This window comes from Onychostoma macrolepis, chromosome 20 (genome assembly GCF_012432095.1).
Source record: "Onychostoma macrolepis isolate SWU-2019 chromosome 20, ASM1243209v1, whole genome shotgun sequence".
NCBI classification, from domain to species: Eukaryota; Metazoa; Chordata; class Actinopteri; order Cypriniformes; family Cyprinidae; genus Onychostoma; species Onychostoma macrolepis.
Window position 1 is genome coordinate 4,197,925 of NC_081174.1, and position 11,748 is coordinate 4,209,672.

Consider the following 11,748-nt stretch of genomic DNA (forward strand, 5'->3'; position numbering starts at 1 on the left):
ACACTGATGCATCAAGCAAAACTATTTCTACTGGTATTTCAAGCAGTGAACTTTCTACAGATGTAACAGTCACAACTGCTCCTAATGGTCCTTCAAGCACCACAGGCCACAATGATCCATCAAGCACAACTGCTTCAACTAATTATCTTTCACATACTTCAGTTTCAAACAATACATCAATCACAACTGCTACAGCTGCCCAGTCAAGCAATGTAATTTCTACAGATGTATCAATCACAAATGCTCCTGTTGGTCCTTCAAGCACCACAGGCAACATTGCTCCATCAAGTACAACTGCTCCTAATCAGTTTTCGAAAAATGCAGTCCCTACCAGTCAACTTAACACAAATGTTCACACTGGAACTTTGACCACTGCGGTTCCTACTGATCTGTCAAGCATTACTGTTCCTAATAGTCCCACCATCACTAAAGATCCTTCAGATTCATCAATGACATCTATTTCTGATGGGCCCACAATTACTGCAGTTCCTAGTGAACAGTTAAGCTCAACTGTTCCTCTGGCCCTTTCAAGCAAAGCAGTTTTTCCAGTCTGTCAACCACAACAGTTTCTACTGGTCCCACAAGCATGGGTGTTGCTAATGATCCGTCAAACACAACTGTTGCTAAAGAGGATTCAAGCATCTCAGGTCACACTGATCAAATAAGCACAATTATAACTACTGGTCCCTCAACTACTACAGTTCCTACTGGTCTTTCAGACACAACTGCTCTTCCAGGACCTTCATCCTCCACAGTGTCTACTAATCAATTAAGTGCTGTTGCTCCTCCTGGCACCATAACTACCACTGTATCTACTGATCTGTCAAGCACAGCTGGACCTAATCATCTTACAGATAGTACAATTTCAACAACTACATCAATCACAATTGCTTCAGCTGGCCAGTCAAGTAATACAGTTCACACTGATGCATCAAGCAAAACTATTTCTACTGGTATTTCAAGCAGTGAACTTTCTACAGATGTATCAATCACAAATACTCCTGTTGGTCCTTCAAGCACCACAGGCAACATTGCTCCATCAAGTACAACTGCTCCTAATCAGTTTTCGAAAAATGCAGTCCCTACCAGTCAACTTAACACAAATGTTCACACTGGAACTTTGACCACTGCGGTTCCTACTGATCTATCAAGCATTACTGTTCCTAATAGTCCCACCATCGCTAAAGGTCCTTCAGAATCATTAGTGACATCTATTTCTGATGGGTCCACAATTACTGCAGTTCCTAGTGAACAGTTAAGCTCAACTGTTCCTCTGGTCCTTCAAGCAAAGCAGTTTTTCCAGTCTGTCAACCACAACAGTTTCTACTGGTCCCACAAGCATGGGTGTTGCTAATGATCCGTCAAACACAACTGTTGCTAAAGAGGATTCAAGCATCTCAGGTCACACTGATCAGTTAAGCACAATTATAACTACTGGTCCCTCAACTACTACAGTTCCTACTGGTCTTTCAGACACAACTGCTCTTCCAGGACCTTCATCCTCCACAGTGTCTACTAATCAATTAAGTGCTGTTGCTCCTCCTGGCACCATAACTACCACTGTATCTACTGATCTGTCAAGCACAGCTGGACCTAATCATCTTACAGATAGTACAATTTCAACAACTACATCAATCACAATTGCTTCAGCTGGCCAGTCAAGTAATACAGTTCACACTGATGCATCAAGCAAAACTATTTCTACTGGTATTTCAAGCAGTGAACTTTCTACAGATGTATCAATCACAAATACTCCTGTTGGTCCTTCAAGCACCACAGGCAACATTGCTCCATCAAGTACAACTGCTCCTAATCAGTTTTCGAAAAATGCAGTCCCTACCAGTCAACTTAACACAAATGTTCACACTGGAACTTTGACCACTGCGGTTCCTACTGATCTATCAAGCATTACTGTTCCCAATAGTCCCACCATCGCTAAAGGTCCTTCAGAATCATTAGTGACATCTATTTCTGATGGGTCCACAATTACTGCAGTTCCTAGTGAACAGTTAAGCTCAACTGTTCCTCTGGTCCTTTCAAGCAAAGCATTTTTTTCCAGTCTGTCAACCACAACAGTTTCTACTGGTCCCACAAGCATGGGTGTTGCTAATGATCCGTCAAACACAACTGTTGCTAAAGAGGATTCAAGCATCTCAGGTCACACTGATCAGTTAAGCACAATTATAACTACTGGTCCCTCAACTACTACAGTTCCTACTGGTCTTTCAGACACAACTGCTCTTCCAGGACCTTCATCCTCCACAGTGCCTACTAATCAATTAAGTGCTATTGCTCCTCCTGGCACCATAACTACCACTGTCTCTACTGATCTGTCAAGCACAGCTGGACCTAATCATCTTACAGATAGTACAATTTCAACAACTACATCAATCACAATTGCTTCAGTTGGCCAGTCAAGTAATACAGTTCACACTGATGCATCAAGCAAAATTATTTCTACTGGTATTTCAAGCAGTGAACTTTCTAAAGATGTACCAATCACAACTGCTCCTAATAGTCCTTCAAGCACCACAGGCCACAATGATCCATCAAGCACATCTGCTTCAAATAAATTTTCGAAAAATGCAGTCCCTACTGATCAACCAAGCACAACTGTTCACACTGGAAGTTTGACCACTACAGTACCTTCTGATCTGTCAAACACAGCTACTCCTAATGGTCCCATCATCACTACAAATCAATTGGATTCAAAAACATCTATTTCTGATGGGTCCACAACTGTTGCAGTTGCTAGTGATCAGTCAAGCACAACTGTTCCACTTGGCCTTTCAAGCAATGCAGTTCTTCCCATTCTGTCAACCACAAAAGCTCCTACTGGTCCCATAACCATGGCTGTTGCTACTGATCTGTCAAACAGAATTGTTCCTAATGATCATTCAAGCATCTCCGATCAAACAGATCAGTTAAGCACAACTATAGCTGCCAGTTCCTCAACTACTACAGACCCCACTGATCTTTCATACACAACTGTTCTTTCAGGCCCTTCATCCTCCACAGTGGCTAGTCATCAATCAAGTGGAATTCCTCCTGGCACTATAACCACCTCTACCTCTACTAATCTGTCAAGCACAGCTGATCCTAACCATCTTTCAGATACTTCAGTTTCAAACAATGCATTGATCACAACTGCTCCAGCTGCCCAGTCAAGCAACACAGTTCACAGTGGTTTATTAAGCAGAACTATTTCTGCTGCTATTTCAAACAGTGTACGTCCTACGGATACATCAATCACAACTGTGACTGATGGTACTTCAAACAACACAGGCCACACTGATCAACCAAGCACAACTGTTCATGTTGAAACTTTTACAACTGCAGATTCTTCTGATCTGTCAAGCATAACTGCTCCTAATAGTCCCGACACAACTAAAGATGTTTTGAATTTATCAAAGAACTCTGTCCCTGATGGTTCCACATCTGCTGCAGCTCCTACTGATCAGTCAAGTAGAACTGTTCTGTCAGGCCCTTCAACATCCACAGTGCCTGCTTATCAATCAAACACATTTATTTCTCATGGTACTATAAAAACCACTGTCTCGACTGATCTGCCAAGCACAGCTGGACCTAATTATCTTTCAGATACTTCAGTTTCAAACAATGCATTGATCACAACTGCTCCAGCTGCCCAGTCAAGCAACACAGTTCACAGTGGTTTATTAAGCAGAACTATTTCTGCTGCTATTTCAAACAGTGTGCGTCCTACAGATACATCAGTCACAATTGCGACTGATGGTACTTCAAGCAACACAGGCCACACTGAGCCACCAAGCACAACTGTTCATGTTGAAACTTTTACCACTGCAGATTCTTCTGATCCATCAAGCATAACTGCTCCTAATAGTCCCATCACAACTAAAGATGTTTTGAATTTATCAAAGAACTCTGTTCCTGATGGTTCCACATCTGCTGCAGCTCCTACTGATCAGTCAAGTAGAACTGTTCTGTCAGGCCCTTCAACATCCACAGTGCCTGCTTATCAATCAAACACAATTATTTCTCATGGTACTATAACAACCACTGTCTTGACTGATCTGTCAAGCACAGCTGGACCTAATCATCTTACAGATAGTACAATTTCAAGAACTGCATCAATCCCAATTGCTACAGCTGGCCAGTCAAGTAATACAGTTCACACTGATGCATCAAGCAAAATTATTTCTACTGGTATTTCAAGCAGTGAACTTTCTAAAGATGTACCAATCACAACTGCTCCTAATGGTACTTCAGGCACCACAGGCCACAATGATCCATCAAGCACAACTGCTTCAAATAAATTTTCGAAAAATGCAGTCCCTACTGATCAACCAAGCACAGCTGTTCACACTGGAAGTTTGACGACTGCAGTACCTTCTGATCTATCAAGCACAGCTACTCCTAATGGTCCCATCATCGCTACAAATCAATTGATTCAAAGACATCTGTTTCTGATGGGTCCACAACTGCTGCAGTTGCTAGTGATCAATCAAGCACAACTGTTCCTCTTGGCCTTTCAAGCAATGCAGTTCTTCCCATTCTGTCAACCACAACAGCTCCTACTAGTCCCACAACCACGGCTGTTGATACTGATCTGTCAAACAGAATTGTTCCTAATGATCATTCAAGTATCTCAGGTCAAACAGATCAGTTAAGCACAACTATAGCTGCCAGTCCCTCAACTACTACGGTTCCTACAGATCTTTCAGTTTCAACTGTTCTTTCAGGCCCTTCATCCTCCACAGTGGCTAGTAATCAATCAAGTGGAATTCCTCCTGGCACTATATCCACCACTGTCTCTACTGATCTGTCAAGCACAGCTGATCCTAATTATATTTCAGATACTTCAGTTTCAAACAATACATCAATCACAACTGCTCCAGCTGCCCATGTAATTTCTACAGATGTATCAATCACAAATGCTCCTGATGGTCCTTCAAGCACCACAGGCAACATTGCTCCATCAAGTACAACTGCTCCTAATCAGTTTTCGAAAAATGCAGTCCCTACCAGTCAACTTAACACAAATGTTCACACTGGAACTTTGACCACTGCGGTTCCTACTGATCTGTCAAGCATTACTGTTCCTAATAGTCCCACCATCGCTAAAGATCCTTCAGATTCATCAATGACATCTATTTCTGATGGGTCCACAATTCCTGCAGTTCCTAGTGAACAGTTAAGCACCACTGTTCCTCTGGCCCTTTCAAGCAAAGCAGTTTTTTCCAGTTTGTCAACCACAACAGTTTCTACTGGTCCCACAAGCATGGGTGTTGCTAATGATCCATCAAACACAACTGTTGCTAAAGAGGATTCAAGCATCTCAGGTCACACTGATCAGTTAAGCACAATTATAACTACTGGTCCCTCAACTACTACAGTTCCTACTGGTCTTTCAGACACAACTGCTCTTCCAGGACCTTCATCCTCCACAGTGCCTACTAATCAATTAAGTGCTATTGCTCCTCCTGGCACCATAACTACCACTGTCTCTACTGATCTGTCAAGCACAGCTGGACCTAATCATCTTACAGATAGTACAATTTCAACAACTACATCAATCACAATTGCTTCAGTTGGCCAGTCAAGTAATACAGTTCACAATGATGTATCAAGCAAAACTATCTCTAGTGGTATTTCAAGCAGTGAACTTTCTACAGATGTATCAATCACAACTGGTCCTAATGGTCCTTCAAGCACCACAGGCCACAATGATCCATCAAGCACAACTGCTCCTAATCAGTTTTCGAAAAATGCTGTCCCTACTGATCAACCAAGTACAACTGTTCACACTGGAAGTTTGACGACTGCAGTACCTTCTGATCTGTCAAGCACAGCTACTCCTAATGGTCCCATCATCACTACAAATCAATTGGATTTCCCAAATACATCTATTTCTGATGGGTCCCCGAATGCTGCAATTGCTAGTGATCAGTCAAGCACAACTGTTCCTCTTGGCCTTTCAAGCAATGTAGTTCTTCCCATTCTGTTAAACACAACAGCTCCTACTGGTCCAACAACCACGGCTGTTGCTACTGATCTGTCAAACAGAACTGTTCCTAATGATCATTCAAGCATCTCAGGTCAAAAAGATCAGATAAGCACAACTATAGCTGTTGGTCCCGCAACTACTACAGTTCTTACTGGTCTTTCAGACACAACTGTTCTTTCAAGCCCTTCATCCTCCACAGTGGCTAGTAATCAATCAAGTGGAATTCCTCCTGGCACTATATCCACCACTGTCTCTACTGATCTGTCAAGTGCAGATGCACCTAATCATCTTTCAGATACTACAATTTCCTCCAATACATCAATCACAACTGCCAATCCTGCTGGCCAGTCAAGTAATGCAATTCACACTGATTTATCAAGCAGAAGAAATTCCACTGGTATTTCAAGTAATATACTTCATACATCGTCAATCACAGCTTCTCCTAATCGTCCATCTGGCTCTACAATATCTTTATCCAGTGCAGCTGCTAATCAGATCACCACGTCTGCAATACTTACGAACTCAGTACACTCTAAAGTTTTCTCCACCTCAACCACATCTTCCCTTCCATCAACTCATCTATCAACTAAAGCCTCCGCAGGTTCAGCAGTGTCAGGCGAGGGATTCGTTATTCTACAGATCCTTTTACGGATGCAATATATTGATGCTTACAATAACCCTGCTTCCATGGAGTACCAGACTCTGGCCATAAATATCACTACTGAGGTGCTCTTAGAAATATTTTCATTTTTTATATATGTATTGTATATATATATATATATATATATACACACACAGTGGGGCAAAAAAGTATTTAGTCAGCCACCAATTGTGCAAGTTCTCCCACTTAAAAAGATGAGAGAGGCCTGTAATTTTCATCATAGGTATACCTCAACTATGAGAGACAAAATGAGAAAAAAAAAATCCAGAAAAATCACATTGTAGGATTTTTAAAGAATTTATTTGCAAATTATGGTGGGAAATAAGTATTTGGTCAATAACAAATTTTCATCTCAATACTCTGTTATATACCCTTTGTTGGCAATGACAGAGGTCAAACGTTTTCTGTAAGTCTTCACAAGGTTTTCACACACTGTTGCTGGTATTTTGGCCTCCATGCAGATCTCCTCTAGAGCAGTAATGTTTTGGGGCTGTCGCTGGGCAACATGGACTCCAAAGATTTTCGATGGGGTTGAGATCTGGAGACTGGCTAGGCCACTCCAGGACCTTGAAATGCTTCTACGAAGCCACTCCTTCGTTGCCCGGGCGGTGTGTTTGGGATCATTGTCATGCTGAAAGACCCAGCCACGTTTCATCTTCAATGCCCTTGCTGATGGAAGGAGGTTTTCACTCAAAATCTCAAGATATATGGCCCCATTCATTCTTTCGTTTACACGGATCAGTCGTCCTTGTCCCTTTGCAGAAAAACAGCCCCAAAGCATGATGTTTCCACCCCCATGCTTCACAGTAGGTATGGTGTTCTTTGGATGCAACTCAGCATTCTTTCTCCTCCAAACACGACAAGTTGAGTTTTTACCAAAAAGTTCTATTTTGGTTTCATCTGACCATATGACATTCTCCCAATGCTCTCTAGCAAACTTCAGACGGGCCGGACATGTACTGGCTTAAGCAGGGGGACACGTCTGGCACTGCAGGATTTGAGTCCCTGGTGGCGCAGTGTGTTACTGATGGTAGCCTTTGTTACTTTGGCCCCAGCTCTCTGCAGGTCATTCACTAGGTCCCCCAGTGTGGTTCTGGGATTTTTGCTCACAGTTCTTGTGATCATTTTGACCCCACGGGGTGAGATCTTGCGTGGAGCCCCAGATTGAGGGAGATTATAAGTGGTCTTGTATGTCTTCCATTTTCTAATAATTGCTCCCACAGTTGATTTCTTCACACCAAGCTGCTTACCTTTTGCAGATTCAGTCTTCCTAGCCTGGTGCAGGTCTACAATTTTGTTTCTGGTGTCCTTTGACAGCTCTTTGGTCTTGGCCATGGTGGAGTTTGGAGTTGGACTGTTTGAGGTTGTGGACAGGTGTCTTTTATACTGATAATGAGTTCAAACAGATGCCATTAATACAGGTAACGAGTGGAGGACAGAGGAGCCTCTTAAAGAAGAAGTTACAGGCCAGAAATCTTGCTTGTTTGTAGGTGACCAAATACTTATTTTACCGAGGAATTTACCAATTAATTCTTTAAAAATCCTACAATGTGATTTTCTGGATTTTTTTTCTCATTTTGTCTCTCATAGTTGAGGTATACCTATGATGAAAATTACAGGCCTCTCTCATCTTTTTAAGTGGGAGAACTTGCACAATTGGTGGCTGACTAAATACTTTTTTGCCCCACTGTATATGTATATGTATTATATATTTATTATATATTTATGTATGTATTACATATCTTTATATTATGTCCAGACTACATTTAAAGTGAGTTATAGCTTAAGTGTGTGTGTGTGTGTGTGTGTGTGTGTGTGTGTGTGTGTGTGTTTCTGTAGCTGAATCGAGTCTTCCGGGAAATGTATGGGACCAACTTCCTCAGATGCTATGTGCAGAGATTCTGGTATGGTACAAGACTCTTTGTTACCATTTATTACCTTTTCTGTTCTGTTCACTTCTATCTTTCTTTCTTTCTTTCCTCATTACACATTTACTTGTTTATTTTCGTTCCTTTTTTGTTCTGTACTTTCACTGTAAAATCCAATAGTTTACCTTACTTAGATATAATTAGTTGTCTTTACTTAGTTGTTATACTTACTAGGTTTTATTAAGTTACAGCTAATTTCAAGGCAAATAAAACAATTTACTTACCGCTTTGAGTGATGCTTGCTTAAAATATTCGTTGCCACAAAGGGATCAATGACATTAATAAAGAAGTGCACTAATATGTTGCTAATGTGCAATATAGCAACAGAAGAAGAAAAAGAAAAGAAAAAAAAAAGAGTTTTTGAGTTCACTCATTTGCTCCATGTCTGCAGTTATCTTTCACTTATTGCATTCGCTTGTTTCCCAAATTCATCCTGAATGCTGAGTTCTCAATACAACTGAAATATTCGAGAGAACGTCACATAAGCTGAATTCATTAATTGATGTTGATTTTCCTAAAAATTGTGTTGTTGTTTTTTTTGTTTTTTTAATCACCATTATTGTTACGGAGCCAACGAGACGTGAGGCATACGGATCCATGTGCATGCTTTATTTAGTAAACATAGTCAAAACATAGGCAGGGTCAAACATCAGTAAAAAGATATGGCACAGGCAAGACAAAAGAGTATTCCGAAAGCATGCGTGGGTCGATGATCAGCGAACGATATCCAATGGGCATGGGGTAATCCGAGTACACAAGGAATAATCCAAACAGGGGCAAACAGAGTCCAAAAGGCAAGACGAAAGGGCAATCCAAAAACACAAGGCAATAATCAAAACATGGGTAAACAGGCTAGGCAAGACTAAGACTAAGAAACTAGGAAAAGGCTCTGTAAGGTAGCTATCAGCAATGACTGTGATAAACAATAAACAATACTCTGCCATCTGACTAAGGAAGTCCATGGCTTAAGTAAGCTGTGTGATCAGTGCAGTCAGCTGTGTGTGTGTGTCGTCAGTGCAATGGATGATGGGTATTGTAGTCCGTGGGTGACGTGCAACAGTAGTGTAGTGCAAGAGTCAATTCGATGGAAAGGGCGACCTCTGGTGGCTATTGGGCGGAAGGCCACAGGCCGGATTCGTGACAATTATAGTGAATACTCTTCCCTTTTGTTGGGCACTTGGAACTTAATTTATATTATTATAATTTTCTTCCAATTGACGCAAGAATGCAACACGAAATCAGAGTTATTTCACTTCAAGGAAAGAAAAGTAATAAATAGGTTCAATTCAAGTTCAAATTCAGTTTTATTTTAAAGTGCTGCACAACAAACAATAATATATAACGAGGAGAAAATCAGTAAACAGATTAAAACCATTCAGATACCAATACAACAACAAAAGCAGATAAAAACCATTCAAAGGCACAGCGTTACTACATATTTAAAGCCAGAGTGAAAAGATGTGTTTTAAGATATGACTTGAACTCGGATAACGTGGAAGCCGTTCTGATGTGAACAGGTAAGTTGTTCCAGAGAGTGGGACCAGCCACTTCAAAGGCTCTAGGTCCCCTGATTTTTAAGTGTGTTCTAGGGGTCTGGAGGAGAAGTTTACCCTGTGATCTTAGTCCCCTCGCCGGAGTGTAGGGGTGGAGTAAATCAGTCAAATAAGACGGAGCTTGATTGTTAAGCGATTTATAGACAAGTAGCAAGATTTTAAATTCAATTCGATAGTGAACTGGCAGCCAATGCAGTGATTGCAAGAGGGGAGTGGCATGATCGAACTTTTTGCACCCCTTCAAGAATCTAGCTGCTGCATTTTGAACTACTTGTAACCGAGAGATTTGGGACTTTGATATACCAAAATAGAGTGAGTTGCAGTAATCCAGCTGAGACGTGATAAAGGCATGGATAGCAACCTCTAGCGAGCTTTTTGAGAGAAATGACTTAAATTTAGAAAGAGAACGAAGATGGAAGAAGCTAGAACCTACTACAGCACTAATTTGTTTATCAAATTTTAAGGAATTATCAAACACCACGGCCAAATTCCGAACATGGGGAGAGATTGAGGAATTTAAGGTCCCAAGAATGATACTTGACCTATGCTCTGAGGGACTGAAAAGAATAGCTTCGGTTTTATCTGGGTTCAAGAACAGAAAGTTTTTGGAGAGCCATGATTTGACATCCGCAAGACAAGCAGTAAGAGTATCAATGGCAAAATTAGTTTTCTTAGTCAAAGGCAAGTATATTTGTAGATCATCGGCGTAACAGTGAAATTCCTAAAAATAGAGCCCAGAGGACGAAGATAAAGAGAGAAGAGAGTGGGAGATAGAATAGAGCCCTGAGGAACTCCACAGGTTAGATTGCCTGGGGTTGAGAGAAAATTTCCAGTTTTTATCACAAATCTCCTATTTGTTAGAAATGATTTAAACCAGTTTAAAACCACCCCCACAATTCCCACATGAGATGACAAGCGAGATATGAGAATCATGTGGTCGACAGTATCGAAGGCAGATCACAAGTCCAACATCACTAAGATTGCAGAAGCGCCAGTGTCAGTAGTCATTAAAATATTATTTAAAACTCTTACAAGGGCAGTTTCAGTGCTGTGAAGTGACTTGAACCCAGATTGGAATTTTTCAAAGATATGATTATCAGTTAAAAAAGACTAAAAGGTTGCTTTTAGAAGGTGACTTACTGTATTTTTCATGTTTATAAGTGATCTTTTACAATTTCATTGTTTTTCATAAACACTTTGAGAAGCTTTTAATTGGGTTCATATAATCCTTTAATATTTGTGGTAATATGCTCAAGTCACACACAGACTTCAACATTCAGCACGCGAATCACAACAATGGTAACAATTACATTTCATTTATTTGTATTAATTGTAACAATAACCATTTTATTTGCTCTTTTTGTTGTGCTACTACTGACACAAAACAGCAAATAAAATGGGCAAATAAAAACAACAACAGTAAAACAAAGCAATTGCATAATTTATTAAGTGAGTAGCTATACTAAGTCATGAATAAACCTAAAGTAAAGGATCAAGTACCCCCTACAGTTCTTTTTTTTTTAGTTACTAGAACTCTCATTTAAGTAAACTATACTAAGCATTTGTCAGTATAACATACTATTCCTATTTCACTTTACTTAGTTTTTTTAAGGCCATCAT